This window comes from Strix uralensis, chromosome 7, assembly GCF_047716275.1.
Source record: "Strix uralensis isolate ZFMK-TIS-50842 chromosome 7, bStrUra1, whole genome shotgun sequence".
Classification (NCBI taxonomy): Eukaryota; Metazoa; Chordata; class Aves; order Strigiformes; family Strigidae; genus Strix; species Strix uralensis.
Window position 1 is genome coordinate 23,493,825 of NC_133978.1, and position 12,123 is coordinate 23,505,947.

At 42.9% G+C, this 12,123-nt stretch overlaps 1 protein-coding gene across 3 annotated transcripts in view; it reads left to right on the plus strand.

Moving 5' to 3' along the window:
• Positions 1–10,971: 10,971 nt before the first annotated feature.
• The window catches only part of KIF20B (kinesin family member 20B), a 44,695-nt gene continuing 43,543 nt past the window's right edge, over positions 10,972–12,123 (plus strand). For 2 of the 3 annotated variants that reach the window (XM_074874905.1, XM_074874907.1), the window contains exons 1-2: positions 10,972–11,005; positions 12,017–12,086. The gene's annotated coding sequence lies outside the window, so the exon portion shown is untranslated. Of the gene's footprint in view, positions 11,006–11,031; positions 11,106–12,016; positions 12,087–12,123 lie in introns of those variants that run through there. The other variant, XM_074874906.1, reaches the window with a different exon arrangement.

A 12,123-nucleotide genomic window follows, 5' to 3' on the forward strand; every position in this document is an offset into this window, starting at 1 on the left:
CCATTTAAAGAAACAAAAGCAACAATGCTAAAACAAAAAGTAGTGAGAGAGCTGAGAAAGGACTTGCAGACAGGTCTCACCTCCAAACTGAAACCCGTATTTGGATCAGTTTGACCCAAAATGAAAATTAAAATACCCATGCCCCCCAGCTGGAAAATTCAGTTGCAGTATCCCAGAGTCATTCTCAGATTTTTAACTCATTTGCCTAGGCAGGATCAGTGTTGACATGGAAATATGAAAGACTTCTGTTTGAAAAAATCAGAATATCCTGATTTTCTTAAAAGGAATTCCCATTTTTCTCAGCCAGTCACAGATTCAGGAAACACCTTCAGTTCCTGAGAAGTTGTATTCTCGGCAAAATTGGCTATTAATTTAGCAATGCTTTGCGTTGGCCGATTAGCAGTCAAACCTACATTTCATCAGACAGAACATGCTGTCTTCTATTTGATATGGCAGAGCCCTGGAAAGACTCCTCCTTCATGCTGTTTATTGAAAACAGGATCCATTTAGGTTTAAAAACCAAACCAAGCAAAAAAAACCTCTTGCAGTTTCAGCAAGTTAACTCATCAGTATTGGCTTCCTTTGTTGAAGCACCTTGAACCTATTAGAAATATACATCTTCACTGACATCTTGCTGTTCTGCTTGGAAAATTCAGCAAAAAGCTACCTATTTATCTTTGCGTGTACATCCACATAAGTTATGTCAGTTGGCTGTCACCAGTGTGACCAAAGTTCTAGGCACACAGGTTACTGACCTCAAAACACACTGTTTGAAGTCCTTGTTTGACATAATTTGTGTTATTCTCTACGTCAATAGCTATTTCATCTGTTGTCTACTATATTTACAATTGAACAAAATAAAGAGAATAGAAACTATTACTCAATGCAGTTTTCCTTAGACATTCTCCTGTCTCACTACAGGAGTAATTTCAGCTATGCTAGCAAATATCGTACCTTTTAAGAATAAGGATTTATAGGTATCGGCAATGAACATGAATAATTTCTAATGTTAATAAAAACTCAAAACTCCCAATTTAAGAATCATAGCTGAGAAACATGAACACCTCACAAAAATGTGCCTGACTTTCCTCTTCATTACTTCAGCTGAAAATCATTCAGAACTACTACAATAAAATCATGCTCCATATTTTCACTGCACAATGAACATGCAACATGGAGGTAGTATCTAACTTTTTTTAGGGAAGAGTGTATGTATAGCCAAATGAAACTGCGTTCCCAGCAACCAATAACACTGAACTTTGATATGAATTAATGATACAGAGGAAGGGCAGGAACAAAGGGAACTGGGGGGCAAAGGGGAAAATAAGCCACAGACTTGCCTAAAAAGAGGCCAGAAATCCCAAACTTGTGGTCTGTGTTCTCTTCCCATCAGAGGCAGGCATGGGCATTAGCTGTGGTTTCAACAGATCAAACCTGCATTGTGATATTACCTTACAAACTGCAGCCAAGGAGGAAGGGGGAGGGCAGGGAGAGAAAAAGAAAGAAAACAGAGACAGGGGGTTACAGCCAACAATACAATATATCCATCCCAAGCAAAGATGGCATGGATCTTCCCATCATCCCCATGTCAATGTTCTCAATAATATTAATCAAACAATTTATTAAGAATTCTGAGGTGAAAAGATTATTCATAGGAATGTTCCTGTGATGAGGCTTTAATAAATCACAGTTCCTGTATGGAAAGAAACACATACCACATTAGACTTCCCTTGTTGAAGTTCACTGCTGAGATTCTTGGTGGCCACAGCTGCTTTAGACACCCAGTAGCTACTACAGCATTCACCTAAAACTGAAACCAAAACATCAGATAAGAAAAATTGGCATGTGTAACACATACTCAAGCAGCACTGTGGCATAATTTGCAGCATATAGCTACATTTGTTATACCTGAAATCAAGCCTCATGTATATTTGTAACAGCAATAGCCATCTGATTAAAAAAATAATAAAACTATAGCATCTATTTCTGAATCATTTGTCTTGGATAATTAATTTGCCAAGAGCATGAGTCACCCAGTTAGAAATGAGTTAGAAAATGACTCATTTCTAACTTTATACTAATATTATCCTTAAAATAAAATGATTCCTCTCTTACCCCTAAATTGTTGCACGTTTTGTTTCTTTTCACAATGCCAAAATCTGCTTTATACAGAATTTTTGGATTGTTGGAATAATTATCTTAGGTTTATAATGCCATTCACCCAGAAAGATCTTACGGTGCTTTATAAATGTCTGTGTATTCTTCAGTGCACCCACATACATGATGAAGCGTGATACTATGACAGTACTTGGCAACACTATACAAAAGCACCTGACTGGAACTGCAGTCAGATCCTATAATCTGTTGAAACAGCAAAGGGAAACTCAGATGCACAAAACTGAATTACTAACAACAGAATTTTGCTGTTTACAGCTCAGTTTTTGCAAAATGGGGTTTATTCTGACTACAGAGGGTCAGATCAGCCGTGCTTGGTAACACTCATCATTTCAGTGGAAACCTTTCAATTTCTTCAGATTTCAGCTGTGAGCAAACTTTCAGTAAGGAAGCCTGTCCTGCTTCAAAACTCTTCTCATCCTTGGCTGCAGCATGTTGTGACAACATCAGGGCAGCATTAAATGGGAGAACTTTATGCTGAACGACATTTGGAAATACTCTCTCTAACTCTGCAAGTCTGGATATGTCCAAAGGCTGCAATCCAGCCAGCCTCCTGCATATTTGACTCCTTGCTGAAGAATTGCCAAAGATGCAACTTCAGAGGCAATTTAGCCAATCTAAGACTGCCTAATAGATGAGAAGCAGCCCTGCTCTTTTGTCCCACCAGCATTTCTGCCTGCTCTTCTGCTGTCCCAGCACCTGTTTGGCCACGTAGATCTACTTGCTGATTTGGCTGAAAATAATGGTATAAAAACATGTTTAAAAAACTAGCTGCTCATTAATCCACCCTTTGAGAAGCAACAGGGACTTCATGAGTTTTCATCATCTTTCATCTGCTGGTCCACTTTCAGGGAAGAAGACTGTGCTTCTCTTCAAGGACTGCAAAGAACACTGTAGTCCCATCACATGGCACAAATACAGGCTCTTCTTTTCAGGAGTATGACTTCATTCTATGCAGGGCAGATGTCTAGTGTGTATTAAGCTCCCTGCCTTCTGTTTTTCCTACAGGATGGGCAATGGCCAGCCTGAAATACTACTAAAATATAAGCTTACAAAAGAAAAAAAAAAGGAAGATGAGCTCAGACCAAAACAGGAAATGCCCTGGGCCATTTGTTATTGTCAAAGAGCCATTATTTTCAAGTCCTTTAAAGATGTCACTGGTTAAGAAATTTGTTTTCTAAATGCTCATTTCTTGCCCTTTTATCATGCTTTAGGATAACTGTGTTACCCAATATTAGACATTAAATTTAACATCTAAACTAAGAGGCTAGAAAGCAAGGTTTCTCCAGGGGGCAATTCAGGTTATGGTTATATTGCTTAGCTGTACCATGTAGCATAGCTGGAAAGAACAAGAGTTTAACTTAGGCCTGAAACTATTCTGAGCATTTCTCACCACTGGCTCTACAGGAAGCCCAAGTTAAAACATCTGAAGGTCAGTGGCATGACTATCCCACTCCAGTCACATCTTCACTTAAGTTCAAGGAGAAGCCCCGAGTGCCCAAAGCCATGATGACATTCCAAGGAATGGTACATAACATCAGAGAATGGCACTAGTTTCTGAGGTCAAGACAGACAGTTGACACTTGCCAAGGATAAAAGAAGCTCTGTCTTGGGTGTCAGAGCCAGAAAGATGAGTAATACTACACTGAAATACTGTAATGGCTGCACTGTAACATATCCTGCTCCTTGGATTTAGCCCATGTTACATGAGCAGTAAGCTTCTTGCTCTTGAACCACATCTTTTTGAGGCACCTTATATTTTTGAGACACAGAAGTGTCCAGTCTTCTGGCTTCTACACAGAACTATATATATATATATGTACACGCACACCCCCCTTTAGTGGAGATCTTTCAGTTTCTTCAGCTATCAGATAAATATCTGATATTTATTTAGATATATCTTGGTATCTTGGCCAGTTTCCCCATTTCAGAATTGCATGACTCTAGATATGTATTGACTTCATGTTCCAATTTATTTATCTTGTTAAGCTTCTAGTAAGAGGACAGCAACAGTTGAGAACGTAACGAGCAACAGAATGCCTTTGGTAAAGTTTTCTGGGCTGTTCTGAGGGCTCTGGGACCATTAGACAGCTATTTACAGCCTCTATTTTACATAACGCTACTAAAGAAGAAACAGTATTCTCAAAAAAGTAATCCTAAGGATTAAAGCTTGAATTTCTTACACCATGAAGAATTTCCATAAGCAGCCTGGAACTGAAATAAAACTTCTGAAACCTCAGTTGAAATAAAATTCAAACATATGTTTCATTTTAGGAAAGTCAATCCTGAGATTTTTACCTTTAATTTATGGTTACCCTTGTTGGTATTTATACAGCTCTGTGGATGATTGAAAAAGAATCAACAACACATGGAGAGAAATAGTTTTACTAATAAGATTTGGAATTCATGCCCAGCCCTTAACCTGGAGGTTACAAGCTAACATACTGTCTGCAAAAAAAATAATTAACATCACGTATGGCAAAAAGTACAGAACAGGCCTAGTCCCAGACTTAGAGCTGAAAAGACATTATGCCAATATTTGAAGAACACAGGCACAGGTTTAGAAATTAAAAAAAAAAAAGAAAAAAAGAAAAAAGGGGACATTTTAGGGAACCAAACAATATTTGGATACACAGTTCAAACACCCTTCATGAAATATAAGCAGCACATATAAAAAACATTTTCTGAAGTAGCCAATGTTCCTGTACTGTATCTGTCCTTCTGCATTAACCATACCACTCTGTTTTTATGTCCAAAGGATGTAAGACTTGAAACCCATAGGAAAACGAAGATGGCTGTGTGAAAACATCGGCAAAGCTCATACTGACTTCTCTAAGTACAGGATTCGATTTATTATTCCAGCTGTATAGCCATTTCTAACAGTACGTTCTGAGACATCAGTATAATGTAGACTAGGAGAGAAGAATATTACACACCTAGTTGATACCAACCGTCAGTCTTTCTGCTTGTGCATTCTATGTCAAGGTTTTCAGTTATGTGATTACCAGTAACTCAAAAATGTCTGGTTTACATGATTCAGCATGATCACAACCCAAAGTGAGACAGTGTACCGGCTCTGGCTGGGATGGAGTTAATTTTCTGGGGCACATCACAAATGCCCCAGAAACTGTATTTAGCAACCAGTTCTACGGAAAAGCCATCTATGCAGACTTTTCTTAAAAATAAGACAGCACACAATTTAAGAGCAGTCATCTTTTCTTGTATAAATACACTTTCACAAAAAAACCTTTGACCGTATATTTTTTAAACAATAGTTTTACTATTCACGACGTGTCTTAAATACCTGATAGCTAAGCTATTTGCTACATGACTATGAATCAGTCAGACAAAACGGGCTGAATGTTTTGACATTTGACAACAAATTGAATCAGACATTGACACTGACAAACAAAATGAATCAAACAGACAAAACATTTACAGGACAAATACTTGTGTCACAATGTGAAAACAGTTCTTACCATTTTCTCCAACGGAGGCCACTTTTGCTGTTATATTGACTACTGTGATACTGTGTTGTTTGGCCTGATCAGCCAACTCCTGTCTAAATGCTTCAGCCCCTTTCATCAATAAAGAAGTAAAATACTTAGCCATCACTGGTGGTCTTACAGCATCTGTGCCAGAGTTACAGAAAGTCCCTAGAAAACGCAGAAAAATAGAAGTTGATTTTTTTTCCCCTCCAGTTAGTAAAGCTTCAGTTTCCTTTAGTAGTAAAACATATAAATATATATATACGCACATACATACACAAAATATTTCTCAATTATTATTCATCTTGAGAGCCTATTAAATTTTACTCCAAATTGGCAGTTTAAATGAGTAGGGTATATCACAGAAACATTTAAGAAACATACTTTATCATCATTTATGCTGTGATGATGTTAAAAAGCTCCTGTGAGGTTAAGAATGCACTGTATTAGGCAAACATGAGTACAACTGCGCTAATGGAAGGCCCTAATGATCCTGCCTTGAAAAGCTTCCTAATCATAGTAACAAAAGATTTAAAGATAGATGGATGGATGGATGGATGGATGTAAAAAATATACAGCACACTAATACTGAAAAAAACTGCATTAGTAATTCCTCAGAATATCCAAGCCATTCACTTATTTTAGTTGCTAGAGCCAGTATAGAACACTATTACTATGAGGCACTTGGTTACACGTGCTTCTTTAAGAGCTGTTTGAATTAAAATAACCTCTCATATACTTGGTAAGCGTAATGATCCAAGACACACAATTATGTTTTCAGGTACATTTTTAAGCCTGTTGATGAGAGATAGAAGGTTCGGATTTCAAAATGCTAAATCTGACCTTCAAAACAGTAATCATTTATATTACCGTATTGCAGAGAATAATCGATTTTGAAACTTTTTGGTTTAATTACAAGATTAAAAGGTTGGTTAAAGCTGAAATGATCTCTTTAGCTCATCAGAGAATTATGCAATAATTCAAAGGGTAGAATGAATAACCAGGGTGGAGGGAGAAACAGCAATAGCTTTTTTGTCTCAGTTGCACTCTTTCCAAGGACTGTCTTGAGTTATTCAAATTGAACAAAATACATCTTAGTAAATATAGTTCAAATCTTCTCCTATGTAAAACAACACAGCTCCTGCTCAAGGAGTAATACTATGTTTGCCAAGTACATGCTTTCAAATGAAGCTATGAAGATTTTAAAATTATATGCTAAGCACATGTAGCACATTTTTATTACACAAAACACTGGCATGGGACCAGGTGGCCTCACTGCATCTATGAAAAGCACACATGCAGCAGTACCTAAACATGCCTTAACACAACCATGCCTCCAGCTGTGAGCTCCCTGTCTCTTCTCAGTGAATGACTTTTTAAACGACCACAGGGCAACAGGCAACCCCAACACCTTACTTGCCACAGTAGCCAGCCCTGGTGCTGGGAAGCCACCAGAGGCCAAGTGTCAAGGCCCAAGTCCAGCACCAGTCGCTATGGCTTGCCTCCAGCAGCCATCAGCGATCCCCTCCTTCCTCCCCAGGCCCCCGGCTGGCTATTTCACACTGCCATGTGCCGGTGGGTCTGGGATTCATTTTCCAGACTATATTTTATGCTTCCAGAGCACCTCAAGGGAGCGGCCTCACGATCATCCGCCAACTCCTTCCAGTGCCGGTTTCCTCCCACCCCGCCCGAACTCCCGCAATTACTCAGTTAACCAAACTACCCACGAAACAGCCGCAGCATTTGGAGGCCGGCGGCTGGCAGAAAGCCCCTGCCCCCGGGGAAAGGGCCCCGACTATAGATACCGCCGGGGCCGGCTGCGGCTCCGGCCCCGCACCGCCGCAGGGCTTCAGTCAGCCGCCCCCCGCCCTGCAGGGCCGGACCCCACCCGCTCCCGGCCGGGAACGCCCAGCCCCGCTCCGATCTCCCGGGCCCCGACGCCGTCACCTGCCCCCGGGGCGACGCCTCCCGAGCCGGGGAGCGCCCGCGGCAGCCCCCGGGCCGAGCTGCGCTGCCAGGCCGGGCGCCTTCCACTGGGGCTGGGCCCGAGGGCCCGGCGGGGTCGGGGCGGCGGCGGGTGGGCTGTGGCCTCGCTCCCCGCCGAAGCGGCTTCCGCCAGCGCTGCCGGGCCGGTGGGGCCGAGGCGCTACGGCGGGACGTTACGGCGGGCCTCGCGCTCTGGGCCGCGTCACCTTGTCTTCCGTCATTAATTTGACGTAAGTTCGCGTCCTTTTGAAGGAAGCGACGCTGTGCTGGCCGACTGACACCGGACCGCAACGTGAACATCGTCTGCTTGCCACTGACTGCCTCTGCGACCCTCGGTTCAAGGGAAGGCTTGAATGTATGCACGCTGATGCACAACAATTACATGGACAAACTCAAGTCATTTTTCTCTTAAGTTTGTGCCTTTAAAGCTAATCTTGAGCAGGAAACAAGCAAATAGTTGAAGAATCGAAAGTCAGCTGTGGAAAAAATATATTGGATGAACTGGGAAATGTGAGACTGAAGAAGCAGCTTATTGCTTAAAAGAGGTAAAGGAAAATATACCTGTATCAGTAAAGAAAAATACACAAATCAACAGCCTGCAAAGTCATGAGTTCACAAAATCAGCTGTATATGACTTAGAAATAATGTCACCTGAAGGCAACTGATGGCACTGGGCCAACAAGGGTACCACTATATAGGTTCAAATTAAAGGCAGTGTGAAATGCACCCACAGGACTGTGCAAATCACAAGATAAATGACACGCACTGCCCTGAAAGACAGGTGAAAAGGGGCTGATATGGCAGACTACCAAGAAGGTAATGCAGCACACCATTTTCCTCCAAGGCACCTCTGTGACAAGGAACGGGAGCTTTCCTGCCAGTCAGCTCCAAACAAGCCCTGCAGAAGAAGGACTCTCCTCCAACCAGGATGGGAAGGCAGTGCTGTCAGGGCACAGGGAAGCGCAGCAGAACCAGGAGTGCGGAGGGGAAACTGAAGTGCTTTGTCAGTTCCCCGGGGAAGATGAGTTGAGTACAAAGACACTGAAGCCAGTTCTGGTTTGGCTGCTGCTCAGATGTGCTGAAGGATGCTGGGCCAAGTCCCAGAAGTGTTGACTGTGTCTCTAATTACTTCTGACAGCAGTGTAAAAGCTACCCGAGATACGCTGTCTCAGAGGGCATCATCTCATCACTCTGATGAGGAGACTATCCACAACTTTTCAACCCTGTCCCAAATATAAGGAGCATAAGTTTCTAAGGGTAATGATGAGAGCTGTAACAAGTAATTCATAAAAAAATCTTTTCCCCTTGCAGAGTGGCAACCTTGCTCCACAAGTTATAGAGGATTTAAAAAGAAACATAATCAAATTTCAGGAGCTAATGAGTTAACACTTTTGGCAGCAGATATTTTTGTTGCAACTGGCTGTCCTTGCACAAACCACTTTAAGGAGAATATATTGGTGAAAAGCCATAAAGGTTATTTACATAGATGGAGTTTCATCATCTCCCACTCCAAAACAGGCTGGGTTGGTTATGCTGATCTAATGTTTTCTTTATCATGGTTTGTGTGAGGCTAGGAGCACATGTTAGATTGTGTTTTGCTCTTTTAGTATGTTGATGGTAGTCCTTTGAGATACTAGTTTAAATTATGCAGCATGTGAAGTATTTTAAAATCAGTTTCAGAAATCTAATATTCAAACAAAACCAAAATACTGCTTGTACTATGAGCTTTGTTATGCCCCAAGTTCTGCAGGAAACAGCACCCAACATTTTTAGGAATACACCTTGAAAAATATTCCGAGAAGATCTTCAGTTTTCCTTTTCAACAAGTAGAAGAGAACAACTTTCAGGTTGGCTCGCAGGAGCTAATTTTCCCCTTTCTTTGAGAACCATTCTCAGTCCCTTCCTGGTATGAAAAAGGTGGTTTGGCATTAGGTTAGTTCAGTAGTTTGAATTCACTGTTCTGTTCAGGATAGAAACTAAGATACTTTTTAAAAAGTTAGCCTAAGTCTTAAAGAATGTCTACAAGAGCTTTTCGGTTTTGTTTGGCAAGCAATTTCAAATCCAAAATCGCATCACTTTCTGCTGTTAAAACACACCAACTCTTGCAACATGGCCTGCATCTGAACTGAAATCAAGCACACATCTTTTACTGATATGACACAACCTCTGTTTAACAAAAGATGGGATATAATCTTAAAGACAACCTCATCAAAGCAGCTGATACAGGATCTGTGTAGAATTATTCTTTTACAGAATTGCTTGCACTAGCTGGCATTTTCTTCAAATGAAAGACAAACGTTTGTTTTTGGTAGTTACTGACTACTTTCAAGTTACTTGTCCTTTTATTTCAATTTAAAACAGGCAGACGTTCTTTATTATAAAGTTCAAAGAATTCCTGTCTGAGTCTAAAGAGAAACTTATGGTGATTTTTGTTACCTAAATCCATACATTTCCATACACTGACATTCTAGAAAAGGATGATCTGTTTGGCATTATGATACTGTTTTGAAAATGAAGCCAAAGGATTTCTCTTACTGATGTTTAAGAAATGAAATCCCTATCATGCAAACCTGGTACCAAACAGTAATTTCCACCTGGGGAAAGCTTTAAACAAAGATACCTTACAAAGTGTTTTCTACAGCTGTCACTCTGTCAGTATTGTAATCCAGGATGAGGAACAAGACAGCCTGAATTTAAAATTGGAGTTTCCCAATTGTGCTTATCCCTGCTCCGATATAGGGCATCTGCAGCTTGAGCACATCACCTGGCCTCTTCCCTTTCACTACCTGCAAACAGTGATTATATACAGACTGCAAAGCCTCAGCTTGCCTCTCAGCCTGCAAAACGCCTGTGGAAATAGCATCACTTTCATCACCCAGAGTATCGACAAGCTCGAACTTACATACATCCTTCTGCCAGACCTGAGGGACCAAAGCCCGGGCACTGCAGCCGGCGAGGCAGGCAGGTGAGGGCAGGCCGCGGGGCAGGCCTGGCGAGGCCAGGGCGCCTTCCCGGGGCAGTCGAGGTCGTGCTGCCGCTGAGAGGGCGGGCCCTGGCGGCTCCGGGTGCCTGCAACACAGAAGCCTCAGAGAACGCAGCGCAGCGCGCCCCCATTGCGAAGCCCAGCCGCCGCCTGAGAGGAAACCTACCCCCGCCCCGCCAGCCTGGCGGCCCGGCCCCGCCCCGCCCCGCCCCGCCGCGTGCCCCCCCCGCGTGCCCCCCCCGACTACATTTCCCGCCGAGCCTTTCGCCGCGGCAACGTCCGCCCTCCCTTGCCGGCGGTCGCGTGACGGCGCCGCGCTCCGCCATTGGTCAGATTTGAAAAGAATCGCGGCCGTGCATGTTAGGTTTTGTTGGTGAGTGACAACGGTTGCTGGGGTCGCTCGGCAGAGCGGAGCGGCTCTCGCCTGGCGGAGGTCGGTGGCTGGGCTCGCTCAGCCTGCCGTGTCCTCTCCGGTAAGGGGTTGTGGGGCTGTCGGGCTGCCGGCCGCTCGCTAGAGGAGGGAAGGAGGCGGCGGTTTCGGCCTCGGGGTCGCGGAGCTGGGAAGCGGTGCTGAGGGGTCTGCATGGCGGGCGGTGCTGAGGCCTCTTCCCCTCGCTTCTCCCCTGGCACTACGGTGGGTGAAAAGTTGTGGAGCGGGGTATGTGTGTGTGAAAACTTTTACTGCTGAGGGGCGTGCAAGTCACGGGTAGCGGCCAGGGCTATGATGAGGCCATGCGGCAGTGTCCCGTAAGAACGGGAAAACACTGCGAAGCCTTGCAGTGAGAGATTGGTAATTGCGGAGGGAAAACTTTTCTTTTAAATTTTTTAAAGTGTAAGTACTGATGCGTTATGTTTCTTTATAAGCTGCCAGCTGTGAGGTTTGGAGCCTTTTCAACCTTTGTGCTGTCTGACAGTGCTACAGGTTGTGTGTGTACCGTGACCGTGTTTTGCTTTGTGTGCCATTCTGGATACCCTTCTCTTAAGGTGTCTGCAGCTCTAAACTCTGTTGTCACGATAAGCAGAGTTACAATAACGTATCCCAGTATACAAGTACATTTTAGTGGCTACAGCCAGGCAGTATACCTGTTTACCCTAGAACATCTAAGGTAATTACAGTGCTGTATGACACAGTGTAGAGACAGATGGACAGTTTGCATCTTGTGTTTTACATGCTATTAGTGGATCAACCTGACTTATCTGAATGCTGGGCTCATATGAATGCTTTGCATTCCAGCTTTGCATGCATAGTTTAATGTTTGTATTTTGCCCCTTAGGTAAAAAAGCACAGAGTGAGAGCATAATCTCGACAAATCACACTTTAAAATAAGCTTATATTTAAAACAACTAAAATGTCAGTTACATAACAAATATGTTTCCTGTCAAGGTCTGGTAAGAGTTTTGCGGTGTGACTTTGTGCAGCTGATGAGTAAGACTTCTAGATCGTGACAGCACAGGTATGTTTCTTTCCAGTAGTAGCTTATTCCCAACTTG